This window comes from Hyperoodon ampullatus (assembly GCF_949752795.1).
Source record: "Hyperoodon ampullatus genome assembly, chromosome: 3".
NCBI classification, from domain to species: domain Eukaryota; kingdom Metazoa; phylum Chordata; class Mammalia; order Artiodactyla; family Ziphiidae; genus Hyperoodon; species Hyperoodon ampullatus.
The window spans coordinates 70,360,868-70,376,876 of NC_136916.1; positions in this window are offsets into that span (position 1 = coordinate 70,360,868).

Consider the following 16,009-nt stretch of genomic DNA (forward strand, 5'->3'; position numbering starts at 1 on the left):
AAGTGAACAAGTTATTTTCACGGAAGAAAACTGAGCAGCTACTCTGGTACATTCAAAATTCTTATGTGTTTTATGACTAGTGATGTCAGTAGTCAATATGAGATCGTTTAGAGACTCAAGGAAGAATATTTTTATGATAGATATATTTTTTCTCTTGAATGTCTCTACATGGTTCAAGGAATTCTTATTATTGTTTCTTCCCTTTTTAAAACGTTTTTTAAAAGTAACCTGAATAATTTTGGAGAGTCATTGCCATAATTCCTTTTTCCACTATTTTGTATTGAATGACAAAAATCTTGTAGTTAAAGGCAAGTGTGCTAAATATTGATATTTTTAATCTATATCTGGAACATTCAGAACATAGATGTTTCTACCTCTATTTGTACTGTAATTATACTACATATAATTTTGCTACACTAATTACTCTTCAAATTTTTAGTCGATTAAGTTTCTTCTGTGTTTTCCCAATAGATTTTATCTAATTTTATTAGAACAATCCAAGGTCACTTTTTTCCATGTTATATATATATATAAGAATTCCAGGGCTTCCCTGGTGGTGCAGTGGTTGAGAGTCCGCCTGCCGATGCAGGGGACACGGGTTCGTGCCCCGGTCCGGGAGGATCCCACATGCCGCGGAGCGGCTGGGCCCGTGAGCCATGGCCGCTGAGCCTGTGCGTCTGGAGCCTGTGCTCCACAACGGGAGAGGCCACAACAGTGAGAGGCCCGCGAACCGCAAAAAAAAAAAAAAAAAAAAAAAAAAAAAAAAAAAAAAAAAAAAAGAATTCCATTATTCAGGTACTAAATAGAATGTCTGCTCTACCATGTACTGTTCTTTATTCATAGTGCAGTAGATAAGCCTGAAGGAAATAAGCCTGGCTGTGGAAATGCTTATTTGTTGGGAGGGTGCTTGTCTGGATCGATGATGAGCACAACTGTCTGAGGATGCTGAGGGACTCATTCCAGATGTCAATCTGAGGTCCATATGAATGCCCCTCTAATAGGACAAATAAGACTCTCAGAGCCTGGCTCTATTTGGTGACCCCTCAGTAACAACATAATGCTACTGTTAGCATGCTTTTTTCTTTCTCACAGAAAAGGCCATTAGTGTCCTATCTTGTAAGGCAGTATGCACCTTTATGATCAGTGATCCATTTTGCTCACTTTGAACAGTCAAAAATATGACTATATATACATGTATATGGGAAATATGTTCTTGAGTAATGAATGAGAAAATGAAAAGGATTGAATTAAGAAGGGGACAAGCAACTGTGATGGGTACTGAAAGTCTCAGTAATGTTGAACTAAAAGAAGGGAACACCGCATGTGTACAGTAAATAATGGTAATGGAACCAAATTTTTAGTTCTTTGTTATTTTTACTACTGAATATTTTCTAAGACTCTGCTTTTCTTTTTGTCATGTTTTGCTGAAATAGAAGGACTGGAATCAGGTCTTCCAATTCAGAGAACAATGGTGAGTAGCTGTTTGAAATTCATATTTCATATGCTCTGTGTCAGGTCCTGAAGTCTCTCTGTTTATCTTTTTAGAGGCTTATTTGAGAATATTTTGATGATGTGTCATTTTTCTCTTTGAGACACTCACTAAGGTCACTTACATTATTGAATCTTTATATAATTTCTTCTTTCATTTTAACTCTTTTCTGCTTTGATGGAAAAATGTAGAATTTTAGAGAATTTTTGGTAATTTCATAGTGGATCCAAAAATTATTGTAGTAAAATCGAAATCTTCCAAAATATTATCAGATTTTCCTCATCTGTTTTATTGTTGTGATTTCAGGATGCAGACTCAATTATTCATAAGCATTTGTGGTCACACTGCATTACATTTGTGTTTCTACTTTAATCTTTGTGGATTGGCATAAATTAGTTGTTTCTCATTTTTGCAACATGGAAAGTTGTATGTGAAATTTTGTTAGATCTCTTTAAGACCATGAAGTTTTTATACAATAAATGTTGCCATATTCTTTTGAAATCCAAAATAGTTCAGTTTTCAATACTGTGTTGGGCTAAAAAGAAAAGGTATTATGTTAGAGATATCAAATGGAGAAATATGAAATATCATATATGGCATCATTATTTCTGAAACTTGAAATATGCATCACTAAAAAGAGTGGTCTATATATTTCCTGGCAAGCTATGTTGAAGATTATGTGTTACCTGGTACTTTGAGATTAATACCCTAAGGATAAGTAAACATTTTTCTTGACAAAGTTCGGTCACAGATTCTATCAAGAATTACTTTTGTTTATATTTATTATGTATTGTTTATTTATATTTATTCTATAGAACCATAGAAGATAATTCTAAAGAGTTGATAATAACTAAAAAACTAGTCATAGATCAAAAAAGGAAATTGGTTTAGCCAGATATTGAAATGAACTCTAGAACCTTGATCATTAACAAACTTTTGAGCAGGCATATGAATAGCAGGGAAAAATGGGACATGTTTTTACTTTTAAAAATGTCTTCTCGCAAACCCTTATTTGCATATTTGTTACTATTAGTAGATTCACAGAGCCATGAAGTCAGGGATACTGTCTCAATCCAAAGAGTATAACACTATACTGATGCATAATATATATTCAGTAAATTGCCCATATTATTACTCTATAATAGTACAGGATTCAGACACAGAAGCAGAATAAGACTGGCATAATAGAACCCTTCCTTTTGACCAGCTCCAACCTCTTCTCCCCAAATGGTGCTCCTTCTGAAAAATGTACTTTATTTTTATGTTTTTTTTAAGTTTATAAAAATGGACTGTATAATTTTGTTCTCTTTGTGACTACATCACTTGCACAAGATTCTTACTAATCAGATGAACATTTTATTTGAAACATCAAATTCATTGTTGTAAGTGTGTTAATATGCTCTTCTTATTTTGTATGTCTTTATTTTTTAGGTATTTTATTTTAAAAATAGCAGTATGTCTTTTAGATTTAGCATTTTGTGTTATCTCTAATTCTTGATTAATCTTGCCAGGAGGGTTTCAATCATACTAACTATTTCAAATTACTAATATTTTTTAATATTTCCTATTGCCTGTCTGCTTTCTATTTTGGTGTTTTTCTGCCCTTAATCTCATTAATTTTTCTTTACTCTTCTGGAGTTTGATTCAGTCTCCTTAGCTCTTGTGATATATAATCTATTGATTTTCAGCCTTCTTCAATTCTCATATATTGCTTTTTACTCTAAACTTCCCTATAAGTCACAAGAGCACAAGTTTGACATTCTTCATCCTTCTTATTACTCATATAAATATATTTTCTAATTTCCATATTGATTTATTTTTGAATTATGGATTATTTAGAAGGACATTGCTTAATTTCCAAGCAGCTGGACTTTTTCTATCGATTTTTATTACTGATTTCTAACTTGATTCCATATGATAAAAATACTTTGAATAGATTTTATTACTTTGGAATAATTTTGTATCTCTGTAATGGCCCGGGGGGGGCAGAATTTAGTGAATATTCCATTTTCACGGATTATTACATTAGCATGTAATTATATCATTGTGGATGCAGTATTCTATACTTGCCAGTTATTTCCATTTTGAAATTGCCACATCCATATCTGATGTGTATTTACTAATCTATGATCTGAAAATGAGTTAGTCATTGAAAGTCATGTAGGAGATTGTCATGGAAATAAGGCACCTGGGTTGTTTTTGGAATGCTTGTAATATTTGTATTACAACCTGTGTGTGTTGATTAGTTGCTGTGTTTGGATGGCAAATTAATTAAGCTGTACAATTATACTGCATGCTCTTTTCTACACATATATTTTAGTAGAAAGTTTAAAATATCCCATCAAAATAGACAAAATATTAGCTAATACATTTCCTAAGAATATTGTCTACCAAATAATGTGTTATTTGGGGACTAACAATTAATGTCTTTAGGATAAGTCAAGAAGTTCTCTTTTAAACACAGATATTTCAGTAAATCAAACATTGCAGTAACATTAAATACTCACAGCCATGCCATGATAGCCTTTCAATTCCAATCACTTGAATATTATTATTAATTTCAAAACAAAATTTGTATACTAAGGTTCAGATGTTCTGAAAAAGCTATTTTTTAGATAAATCATACAAGGTTTTATTTATAATAATAAATTCTGATAATTAATTTAAGATGACAATGAGAGGGCAAAATTGATTACACTGTATTTAAAAGAGTGTTAACATGAAGAAATTACTCAGGATAGCTTCCTAGTAGGAATTTTTAAGATTCTGGTACTACGTGTGTTCCTTTCCAGATAACTTGAGAAGATTTATATTTGGTATATGGGTTTTTCTTTTCATTTCTTTGTCCTTTGTGCTATCAATTCATGCTTGAGAATGAACAAATCAGAAAATAAATATAAAGCTATAAGTTATGGAGTCATGTTAAAATAGTAGATTAATGACACAGAATACAAAGAATTTTAATCTGGTGGTAAATCTTGAAAATTATTATCATTTCATTGAAAGGTCAAATAGCTACTGATACACTCTTATTTTGCACCAACCACCCTATAAACATTGTGTGGTTTAGTCAGATGGGAGCCTAGATATGTGTTTATGTATGTATGAGTGTGTTTGTGAACTTGACACAGAAAAACAAGAACATGTGGTTGCCAGTGTGTTTTGTATATATAAGGTTAGGGTCATGTCGACTCAAACTTACATATCAAACATGACTTACCTAACTCTGGGGTGTGTCCACAAGTCAAGCATTCCCAATAAACATAGGTTAAAGTCTCCTTGCCCTCAATATTCACAAGTTATCTTGTCAGTATTTTCTAAGTATACTATTTGTGTGAAGATAAATCCAAGGTCATTTCTCCAGGCCAGCTTTAGTTATGTGGTAAACTCATTATTTACTTACAAAAAATGGTAATTAGATTGAGAGACTGTGGCAAAGTTGGCCTGATGGAATAGAGATTGGAGTGTAAGTTAGTGATGCTCTTGGTTTGGCTAAGCAGGTCTAAGAAAAATGGAAAAGCACATATGGCAGGCAAGCATTAATATGATTCCATCTAGAGTGTTTGGCTAAATTTTTGCAGATTAGAAATATGGGTGTTGCCCCTAAATAGAAAAAGTAAAAGTTTTTTTAAAAAAATACTACTGGAGAGAGAAAATTAATTAAAAAATTGTAAGTGTAGATCGAGTAAAAATATAGTTAGATCTAGTGATACAATCAGTAGATCAGCACTTGGCAATAATAGTATTGTTCCAATGTGAACAAATATTGCTTAGGGGAGTGAGAGAAGATAAAGTTGTTAACAGCAAGCTTATATGGGTGTTGACAACAACAACAGCAAGTTGTTGTGGTGTTGATTGCTTTTTGCTCCAATAATCTAAGTGATAAATATTGAAAATTGATTTCTGCCACATTATTTATTCTGTTCTGATTTTTGCATGTGTCAACACTACTGTATTCCAAACTGTGCCATCCCCATAGAGAGAAGTGGTTCTGCAGAAGTTTATGCAGTTGCCAAATTGCTAGCTTCAGTAAACTAAAGCTGAAACATTTACTAAAGCTGAAGCATTTACTGTCTTGTTAATACAAATAATAACTCTGTAGGAATGTAACCCAGTTATAGAAATGCTAATTTGTCAAGAGCTACCTTACCAAGATCAATGGTAAGCATACTTGTCTGGGGATTCTAGATTATTTCCAGACATTAATCAGAGGTTCCAGCTGGATGTCTATTCATAAGAAGAGAACACTTTAAAAATTGGGCCAATATGGTGACCTCCTCAGTAATTTTACAATGCCTCTATGCACATGATTTTCCATTCTCTTATCAAATTGCACTGTCATAATACCTTCATTAGGCAGACTTCATGCTTAGAGTTTCACATTAAAGAGAGGTCTGATGCTTCATATATTTTAAACTATTTGTTGTTAACTGTGAACAAATATTGAAATAAAAGTTTAAATATAGAAACATATAAATAACTTAAAAAGTGGTTGTGACTATAGATTATTAGTGTTATCAGTAATATTGGGAAATTATAAGGGAACATAGAACATTTAGATGTTACATAACGACAATGAGACCAAATTGTATTTTATTATAATTATCATTTATGCATTTTCTCAATTAATATTTACTTTTTCTGACAATTTTTTTTTTTTGCATAGAATTGCTACAACTCATATCGGCACATAAGAGAATAGAAATAAGCACTTCCATCCATGTGACTTTTGGAATTCTACATATGCTGGGAGGACCATAAATTGTGTCTTAATAAATTTAAAAAATTAAATTAATATAAACCATGTTAATTTAATTCCACAATGTGATGGAATTAGAAATCAATAAAGAATATCTCTTGAAAATCCTCCAAATAATTAGAAATTGAAATTAGCATTTTTAACATATTCATTTGTCAAAGAAAATTATATAGCATTTTGAAATGGAAAAGATTAAAACATATCATGTCAAAATGTATGGGATGCACCTAAAGCTGTATTTAGGGGGAAATTTATAGCACTAAAATGCCTATATTAGAAAAGAAGAAAGATCTCAAACCAATGACTTTATTTTCCACCTTAAGATATTTTGAAAAGAGCAAACTAAACCCAGAGTAAGAGAAAGAAAGGCAACCATACAGATAAGAGCAAAATCAATAGAATAGAAAATAAATATATATATAAAGAAAAATAAATGTAATTGAAAACTGGTCAATTTAGAAGATGAATAATATTGACAAAATTATAGCCAGATTAAGGTGGGAGGGGGAGACGCAAATACCATTATCTGGAAATGTGAGAAAGGGGCTTCATTAGAGATTCTATGGATATTAAAATGTTAATAAGTGGAATTTATGAAAAATGTATGCCAATAAATTTGACAAACCTAAGTTCATGTACCCAATGCACAGTGAGGACAAACAAATCAAAATATCAGAGCTTGGAGCAGAGAAAATTTTATTGCAAGGGCCATGCAAGGAGAAAGAAGTGGCTCATGCTCAAAAGACCCCAATTCTCAGATGGGTTTTAGGGAGGGATTTTTAAAAGCAAGGTGAGGAAGAGGAGCCACAGTGTGTGTGATCAGCTTGTGCACAATCCTCCGATTGGTTGATGAAGAGGTAACAGGGTGTTGTCACAAGGGTTATCATTATCAATCCTCAGACATTAGTAAGTCTGGGGGCTACATGCTCATGGTCATCAAGTTGTTAATTTCTTCCACTTGTGGAGGTTTTAGCATCAGTAAAACAACTCAGTAAATGTGCATCACATACTGTTTAGGTACTTCATAGAGGAACTAAAGATTCTGAGACTGCCATATGGCTGATTCACTTTAAATTGTTACCAGTTCTCCTAGCCCAACTGCTACTTTTGTCACTACATGTTCACATCCTTTCAATCATTAATTCTTGAGCCAGACCTTTGTGACTCATGGGAGGCCTTGGAAGACTACAGCTTTTCTACAAACAACAGGCAGTCAGAGGACATGGGGGGAGGGCCCTGTCCTGGGAAGGCCCCATAGAGTCCTGCTTAGTTAAAAAATGAAGTGGAAAAATTTATTGAAGGATACAAACTACCAAAATTCAATCATGAAGAAATAGATAATCTGAATAACCCTCCTTCAGTGAAATAATAACTTGTAATTAAAATATTTTCCACAAAGAAAACTCCAGGCCCATATAGTTTCACATGAAATAAAAAATAATTCTACACAATTGTCTATAAAATTTAAAAGAAGGGAACACTTTTCTACTCATTCTATATGAACAACTTTACCTTGATTTAAACAAAAAAAACCATGCAATTTTTAAAATACACAAAAATATTCCTCATGAGCATAAATGCAAAAAGTCTAATCAAAACTGTAGTAAATGAAATCCAACAATATATAGAAATATTGCATGACCAAGTAGGGCTTATCCAAGGACTGCAAGGATGTTTTAACATTTAAAAATCAATCAATGTAGGAAAACCACTTCTGGAAAATCAGAGTAAAAAAACCTTCAAAAAATCTTCTCCTCTACAAAATTAACAAGAACCATGACCAAAAATGGTCAGAATTAATTTTGCAGAACTTTGGAAATTAACCAAAGGCTTATAGAATGTCAAAGAACATTTATTCAAGAAAACTGGCTGACTTTCACTAAGAACAGCAAGTTTTATAGCATTTTAATGTTCCAACTTCCAATACCTCTCTCCCTAGCACTGTGGCAGGCTTGAAAATAGTAGGCTAACAGCCATCAGGGGAGGAAGAACAGGTTTGGAGATCCCCAAAAAGTCCCGTCCTCAGAGAATTGTTACCAGGTGACGTCTCTGGAAGGTCCCTGAAAAAGCCCCATTTACAGGACTTGTATTTTTTTTGGACTAAGAGCTCACTCAGTGGGGTAAACCCAATTCCAGAACATTAGTCAAAAGGAATCCATGGAAATTTCTGAGTATGACATGTCCCTGAAGTGTTGATATGAACTGGATCAAAGAGTCTGGCCAAAAATCTAAAAAAGGAAATCTTGGGAATGAGATATTCAAAGTATGTTTTGAAAAGCTCTGAATATTCTTTTTTGATCTAGAAAGCTACATATATGTGCAGAGCTGCATGCCAGGAAACACCTGAAAAGGACCTAATCAATTGCCTCTGGCTTTCTTTGAGGCTCTGTGCAATTAAAAGGTGAAGGCTAAGGAAGAGGTGTAAACTACCTGAGCACTAAATGTAAGCCCCAACACACACACACAAACACACACACACACACAGCCTCTTAACAAAGGGCAAGAGACATATTGATTAGAGGCATTGTAAGTAATCTTGGTCTAATTATTAGCTGACAACTAAGATAACCAAGCAGAAACTTCAGTGTCCACATATTGCTGGGAATACAGACTTTACAGAATTAGTCCAGGAAAATCATTTTTAAGACAAACAGCAATAACAACAAACAACTGCAACAATAAACTTTTGGAATTGAGGATATCTGGTTTCCAGAGTTGCCACATTATGTATAAAATGTCCAGTTTTTAATGACAAAAATAATTACAAGGCATGCAAAGAAACAAGAAAGCATGGCACATACACAGGAAAGAAGTCAATAGAAAGTATCCTTGAGGAAGGCCAAATGTTGGACTTAATGGACACAGACATTAAATTAGCTATTAAAAATCTATTCAAAGAACTAAAGTAAAGCATGTCTAAAGAATTAAAGGGAAGTATAAGAATTATATCTTACCAAATACAGAATACCAATAAAGAGGTAGAAATTATAAGAAAGGACCACTTGAAAATTCTGGACTTAAAAAATAAAATAACTAAAATTGAAATTACACAAGAAAGGTTTCAACAGCAGATCTGAGTGAACAGAAGAAAGAGTGAATGAACCTGGAGATAGCTTAGTTGAGATTATCCAGTATGAGGAACACAAGGAAAAATAATAAAATGAACTGAGCTACAGAAAACTGTGAGACATCATCAAATTTACCAATGTACTTATAAATTGAAGGCCTAGAAGGAGAAGACAGAAAGAGAAATATTTGAAAACATAATAGCTAAAAACTTTCCAAAATTGATGAAAACATTAATCTACACATCCAAGAAAATCAACAAATTTCAAGTAAGATAAACTCAAAGAGATCCAGACCCAGATGCATCATAGTCATACTGTTGAAAGATAAACACAGAGAAAAATGACTCAACATGTACACGTGATCCTCAGTAAGCTTAAAAACTAACTTCTAATAAGCCGTGTGGACCAGAAGGCAATGTGATGACACATTCAAAGTGATGGAAGAAAAAATTCTCAACTAATAATTCTATAGCCACAAAATACATCATTTAAAAGGGAGAAATTAAGCCAATCCCAGATTAAAAACAGAGAGACAGAATTTCTTGCTATGAGATCTGTTCTACAGGAAATGTTAAAGGGATTCCTTCCATCTGAAATAGAAAGACACAGGAGAGTAACCCAAATCCACATGAAGAAATAAAGATCACTTTAACTAGTTACCTTAGCTGAAACTACATATGTAAATATAAAAATAAAAAATAAATGTGTTTTGTTTGTAACCTTTTTCTTCTCCTATTTGATTAAAAAAATAATTTCAATTATAAATTTGTGCTGATGGTCTTGTAATTTATATATTTGTAACTTATATGATAATAATAACACAAAATAAGGGGAGGAAATGAATATATATTGATGTTAAAAATATCTATTTAACCAAAAAAAAAGAATAAAGGAGAAATTCGGGGGGGGAGCACATAAGACATATAGAAAATTAATAGCAAATCGGCTGTCATAAATCCTACCTTATAAGTAATTATATTAAATGTAAAATGAATAAACATTCCAATCAAAAGGCAGAGATTTCCAAATTGGGGGGAAAACCATGATTAACTATATTCTGTGTACAAGAGATATACTTTAGAGTCAAAGCACAAATAGATTGAAAGTAAAAGGATTAAAAAAAAAGATATATCATGTAAACTGTATCTAAAATAAAGCTGGAGCAGCTCGGACAAAATATTCTTTAACAAAAATTATTGTTAAAACCAAAGAGCATTTTAAAACAATCAATCCATAAGACATAACAGTTATTAACATATATATTGAACAACAAAGCACAAAATCACAAAGCAAAAACTGCTAGAATTAAAAGGAAAAACAGATGATTCAACTATTAAAGTTAGAGACCTCAAAACCCAATTTTCAATAATAGAACAGAGTAATGCCAGCAAGATGGCAGAATAGGAAGTCCCCTGCTTGTATCCTCACTCAGGAACAGTAACTTGGCAGCCATTCACAGACAAAAGTGCCTTTGTGGGAGCTTTGGGACTGAGGTTGGAAATTGTGAAACACCAATGGGGTTCAAGATCAAGGAGGGTCATGTTGAGAAAGCAAGCCAATGCCCAGGAGGCTGACTTGCCAACTATCGAACCAACTGCAGAACCCAAAACATCTCCATGCTTCAATGGGCTCAGCTACAGCCCCATATGGTTTTGGTCCTGCCACCATAACCATATATCATGGTAAACAGGAAATGGCACACATGACTTTGCCTCAGGCAATAAACCCACAGACCTTGGTCCTGCCTGTGGACCCTGAAATGACCCATGACACAGCTCTAGCTCTGTCAGCCAATGTCTTCAAGCAGTACTGCCAGCCTAGGGGTCGGCAAGGGACACACCAATTATTGTCCCCAAACATATTGAAATACTCCAATAATTCAGCTCCAGTCCCTTCTAGCTGCAGTCTGTGAGAAGTCTTGCCATTCCAGGGAATAAGTTGGAAAAATACCTATCTGTACTTTTGGAGATAGGGAAACATCCCTGTAACTCAACTGCAGCTCCCCCCAACCCAGCCAGCCACTGCCCATGAGCAGTCCTACCTGCCCAGGGACCCACTGGAAAATTCATCTGTCAGTGTCCTGGGAGGGAGGCCAGTGAACTTTAGTCAGACAGTACACCCTGAAGCAGCCTTGTGGCTCAGATCCAGGTCCTTCTAGCTACATTCTCCAAGCAGTCCACTTAGCCCAGTGACCTACCAGAGGACATGCCAGTTAGTGTCCCTTGGTGGCAGGCCAATCAAACTTAATCCACAACAGATCTTGAAACAACTTTGTGAATCAGCTCAAGCCCCTCCCTGCCATAGTACACAAGCAATCCTGTCCACCCAGAGATCCACCAGAAGACCCATCCATGCCCTCAAAAGTAAGCCCACCATGGTCTGAAATGGCCCTGTAACTTGACTCCCATTCTTATCAGATATGGTCAGGGAGTAGTCCTACCTGCCCAGGGACCTGGTAAGAGACACCTCATCAGGCCCTCCATAATCAGGCATACAAATTCAATCCCAGCTGTGGATCATGATGCAGCCCTTGGACTCAGTTCCAACTGCTCTCAGTCATGGTCCAATGCCAGTCCTGCCTACCCAGGGACTAACCCAGTTACATGGCTGAAGCTCTCCAAAGAAACTCTTGGGAACCATCCCTGTTCATACAACTTGGTAACAGATCCACCATCTGCGGATCCAACTGTGGACCCTTTTCCCAGTTCCAGACCTTATGAAAAAGGTCCTGGAGACAGTCCCATCTTCCAGGGACAAGACAGGATCTATGCCTGCCAGAGCACCTTGTAACAGGTCCACCAGCTACAAACACCACTGCAGACCCAGCAATACATGACCTGGCTCTAACCCAATTTACCTACAATTCCCTGGGTAATCCCATAAGTACAAGGAATCTACAGAATTTATTTCCCTGCCAAAAACACTCTGGAAAAACTGAAAAAGTGTTTTCTCCTTCAAATGCACACCCCAATGCAGGCTACACAAACCATGAAGACTCAAACAAAGGAAACCAATAAAGCTCCAGTAACAGATTCCAAAGAAGTGGATATTTATAAATTGCTTGACAAAGAATTCAAAATAATCATCTTAAAAAGCTCAGTGAGTTACATCACAGTAGAAAACTCAAAAAATCAAGAAAGTAATGCATGAACAAAACAATAAGTTTAATAAAGAAACAAAAATCACACATTCATATGCACACACACAATTTTGGTGTAAAGAATATAATGATAGAACTGAAAAATTCAACAGAGAGCTTCAACAGGAGCCTTGATTATGTAAAACCAGAACAAAACAAATCAACAAACTCAAAGGCAGATCATTTGGAATTAGACAATGACAAGAACAATAACAAAAAGAACAAAAAAGAATGAAGAAAGACTATGTGAATTATGGGACGTCAAAAAACAAATAAATATTTACCTCATCAGAGTCCCTGAAGAGGAAGAAAGAGAGAAAGAAGCAGAAAATTTTCTTAAAGAAATAATATCTGAATAGTTACAAAATCTGGAATAGATATGGACATGAAGGTATGTGAAATTCAAAGGAACTCAAGCAAAATGAAGATGAGCCTGAGATATATTAAAATCAAATAGTTAAAAGTCAGAAACAGGGACTGCCCTGGTGGTGCAGTGGTTAAGAATCTGCCTGCCAATGCAGGGGATATGGGTTCAATCCCTAGTCTGGGAAGATCCCACATACTGCAGAGCAAAAAAGCCCATGCACAACAACTACTGAGCCTGCACTCTAGAGCCCACGAGTCACAACTACTGAGCCCAAGTGCCACAACTACTGAAGCCTGCATGACTAGAGCCCGTGCTCTGCAATAAGAGAAGCCATCACAATGAGAAGCATGCGCACCACAACAAAGAGTAGCACCCACTCGCTACAACTCACTGAGAGAAAGCCCACATGCAGCAATGAAGACCCAATGCATCCAACAGTAAAATAAATAAATTTATTTTTTGTAAAGTCAAAGACAAAGGGAAAATTTTGAAAGCAACAAGACTAAAGTGACTTATTACATATAAAGGAACCCCCATAAGGTGATCAGCTAATTTTTCAGCAGACACCCCAGGAGAGAGTGGGGTGATATATTCAGAGTGCTTAAAGAAAAAAACTGGCAAACAAAAATATTACACTCAGCAAAACTTTTTTTCAGAAATGAAAAAGAGGTAAAGACAATCCCTAGCCAAAAAAAAAAGCTGAGTTTATCACCTCTAGACGTGGCTTAGAAGAAAAGCTAGAAGAGAGTTCTTCCGACTGAAAGGAACAGACACTAAGAAACAACATAAAAACATGAAAGTATAAAACTGACTGGTAAATGTAAATACACAGTCAAATTCAGAATACTCCAATACTGTAATGTTGGTGCATAAACAAATTTTAACTCCAGTATAAAAGTAAAAGACAATAGGATTAAAAATAACTATAGCTACAATAATGTGTTAATGGATGTACAATGTAAAAAGATGCAAAGTGTGACTTCAAAAACAAAAAATGAGGGAGAGGGAACTAAAAGTATAGAGTATTTTGCACACATAATTTATATGCAATTGAAGGTCAGATGTTATCAGCTTAAAATAGATTGTTACAATTATGAGATGTTTTGTGTAAGCCTCATGGTAACTACAAGGAAAAATTTCTAATAGTTACACAAAAATAAAGAGGAAGAAATAGAAGCACACCATTACAAAAACAAAACAAAACCAAAATAAAACAAACAAAAACACACCAAATCACGAAGGAAGACAGAATGAGAAGAAGAAAGGAGCAAGGGAACTATAAGACAGAAAGCAACAAAATGGCAAGAGTAAGTTCTCACCTATCGATAATTACTTTAAATGCAAATAGTCTGAATTTTCCAATCAAAAGACAGTGGTTAAATTAATTTTTTTAATCCAACAATATGTTGTCTGTAAAAAAACTCACCTTAGCTTTAAGGACACACATAGACTAAAAGTGAAGGGATGGAAAAAGAAATTCCATGAAAATTGTAACCAAAAGAGAGGAGGAGTGGCTATACTTATATCAGATAAAATAGACCTTCAGTCAATATTGGTCAGAGACAAAGGTCACTATATAATAATAAAGGGACAATTCATCAGGAGAATATAATAATTGTAAATATATATGCACCCAACTTTGGAACACCTATATATTTAAACAAATATTAACAGAAAAATAGACAGCAATACACTAATAGTAAGGGGACTTTAATATCTCACCTTCAACAGTGAATGTACCATGTGTACAGAAAATCAATAAGGAAATGGAACACGAACACACTATAGGCCAAACATACAGCGTAATTTCATCCAACAGCATCAAAATTCTTCTCAAGTGCACATGGAACATTCTGCAGAATAGATCATAAGTTGTGCAATAAAGGAAGTCTTAACAAATTTAAGAAGATTGAGATCATATCAAGTTTCTTTTCCAACCACAATGGCATAAAATTAGAAGTCAATAACTGGAGAAAATTTTTAAAATTCACAAATATGTGGAAATTAAATAACAAACTACTGAACAACAAAATGGTTAAAGAAAAAATCAAAGGGGAAATTTAAAACATCTTGAGACAAAAAAAGGAAACTCAACAAATTAAAATTTATGGGATGAAGCAAAACCAGTTCTAAGAGGGAAGTTTATAGCAAAAAAACACTTATATTACTTAAAAATCTAAATAAAGAACCTAAATTTACTCCTAATATAAATAGAAAACGAAGAACATCTAAGCCCAAAGTCAACAGAAGAAAGGAAATAATAAAGATTAGAGCATAAATAAATAAATAAATAAATAAAATCGATATTAGAAAGACAATAGAAAAAAATCTACAAAATTAGTAGTTTTTTGAAAAGATAAAATATTTGAGAAAACTTTAGCTAAACTAATCAAGAAGAAAAAAGAGGACTCAAATAAATAAAATCATAAATGAGAAAGGAGATATTACAACTGATACCACAGAAATATAAAGTAATATGAGGCCAATATGAACAGTTATATGTCACATTTTGAATAACATGGAAGAAATGGATAAATTCCTAGGAACATACAACCTATCAAGACAGAATCATGAAAAAATAGAAAATTTTAACTGAACAATAATGAGTAAGGATATTGAATCTGTAATCAAAAATCTTCCAAAAAAGAAAAGCCCAGAACCAGGTGATTTCACGAATGAATCTCATCAAACATTTAGAGAAGAATTAATTCCAATTCTTCTCAAACTCTACTAAAAAATAAAAAGGAGAGAAGATTTCCACACTCATCTTATGAAGTCAGCATTACCCTCATGAGAAAGCCAGATAAGGACACTACAAGAAAAAAAAAATATTGACCAGTATCCCTGATGAATATAGATACAAAAATCCTCAGAAAAAGCTAGCAAATTAAATTCAACAGCACATTAAAATTATTATACACAATGATCAAGTGAGATTTATACCTGGGCTGCAAGGATGGTTCAACATACACAAACCAATAAATGTAGTATATCACATCAACAAAATGAAACATAAAAATTATATGATCATCTCAATAGATGCATAAAATGCATTTGACAAAATTCAACATCTATTCATGATAGTAACTGTAAAGAAATTAGGTATAGAAAATATGTACCTCAACATAATATTGAGTCATATGTGACAATATTACAGCTAACATCATACTTGATGGTAAAAAGCTGA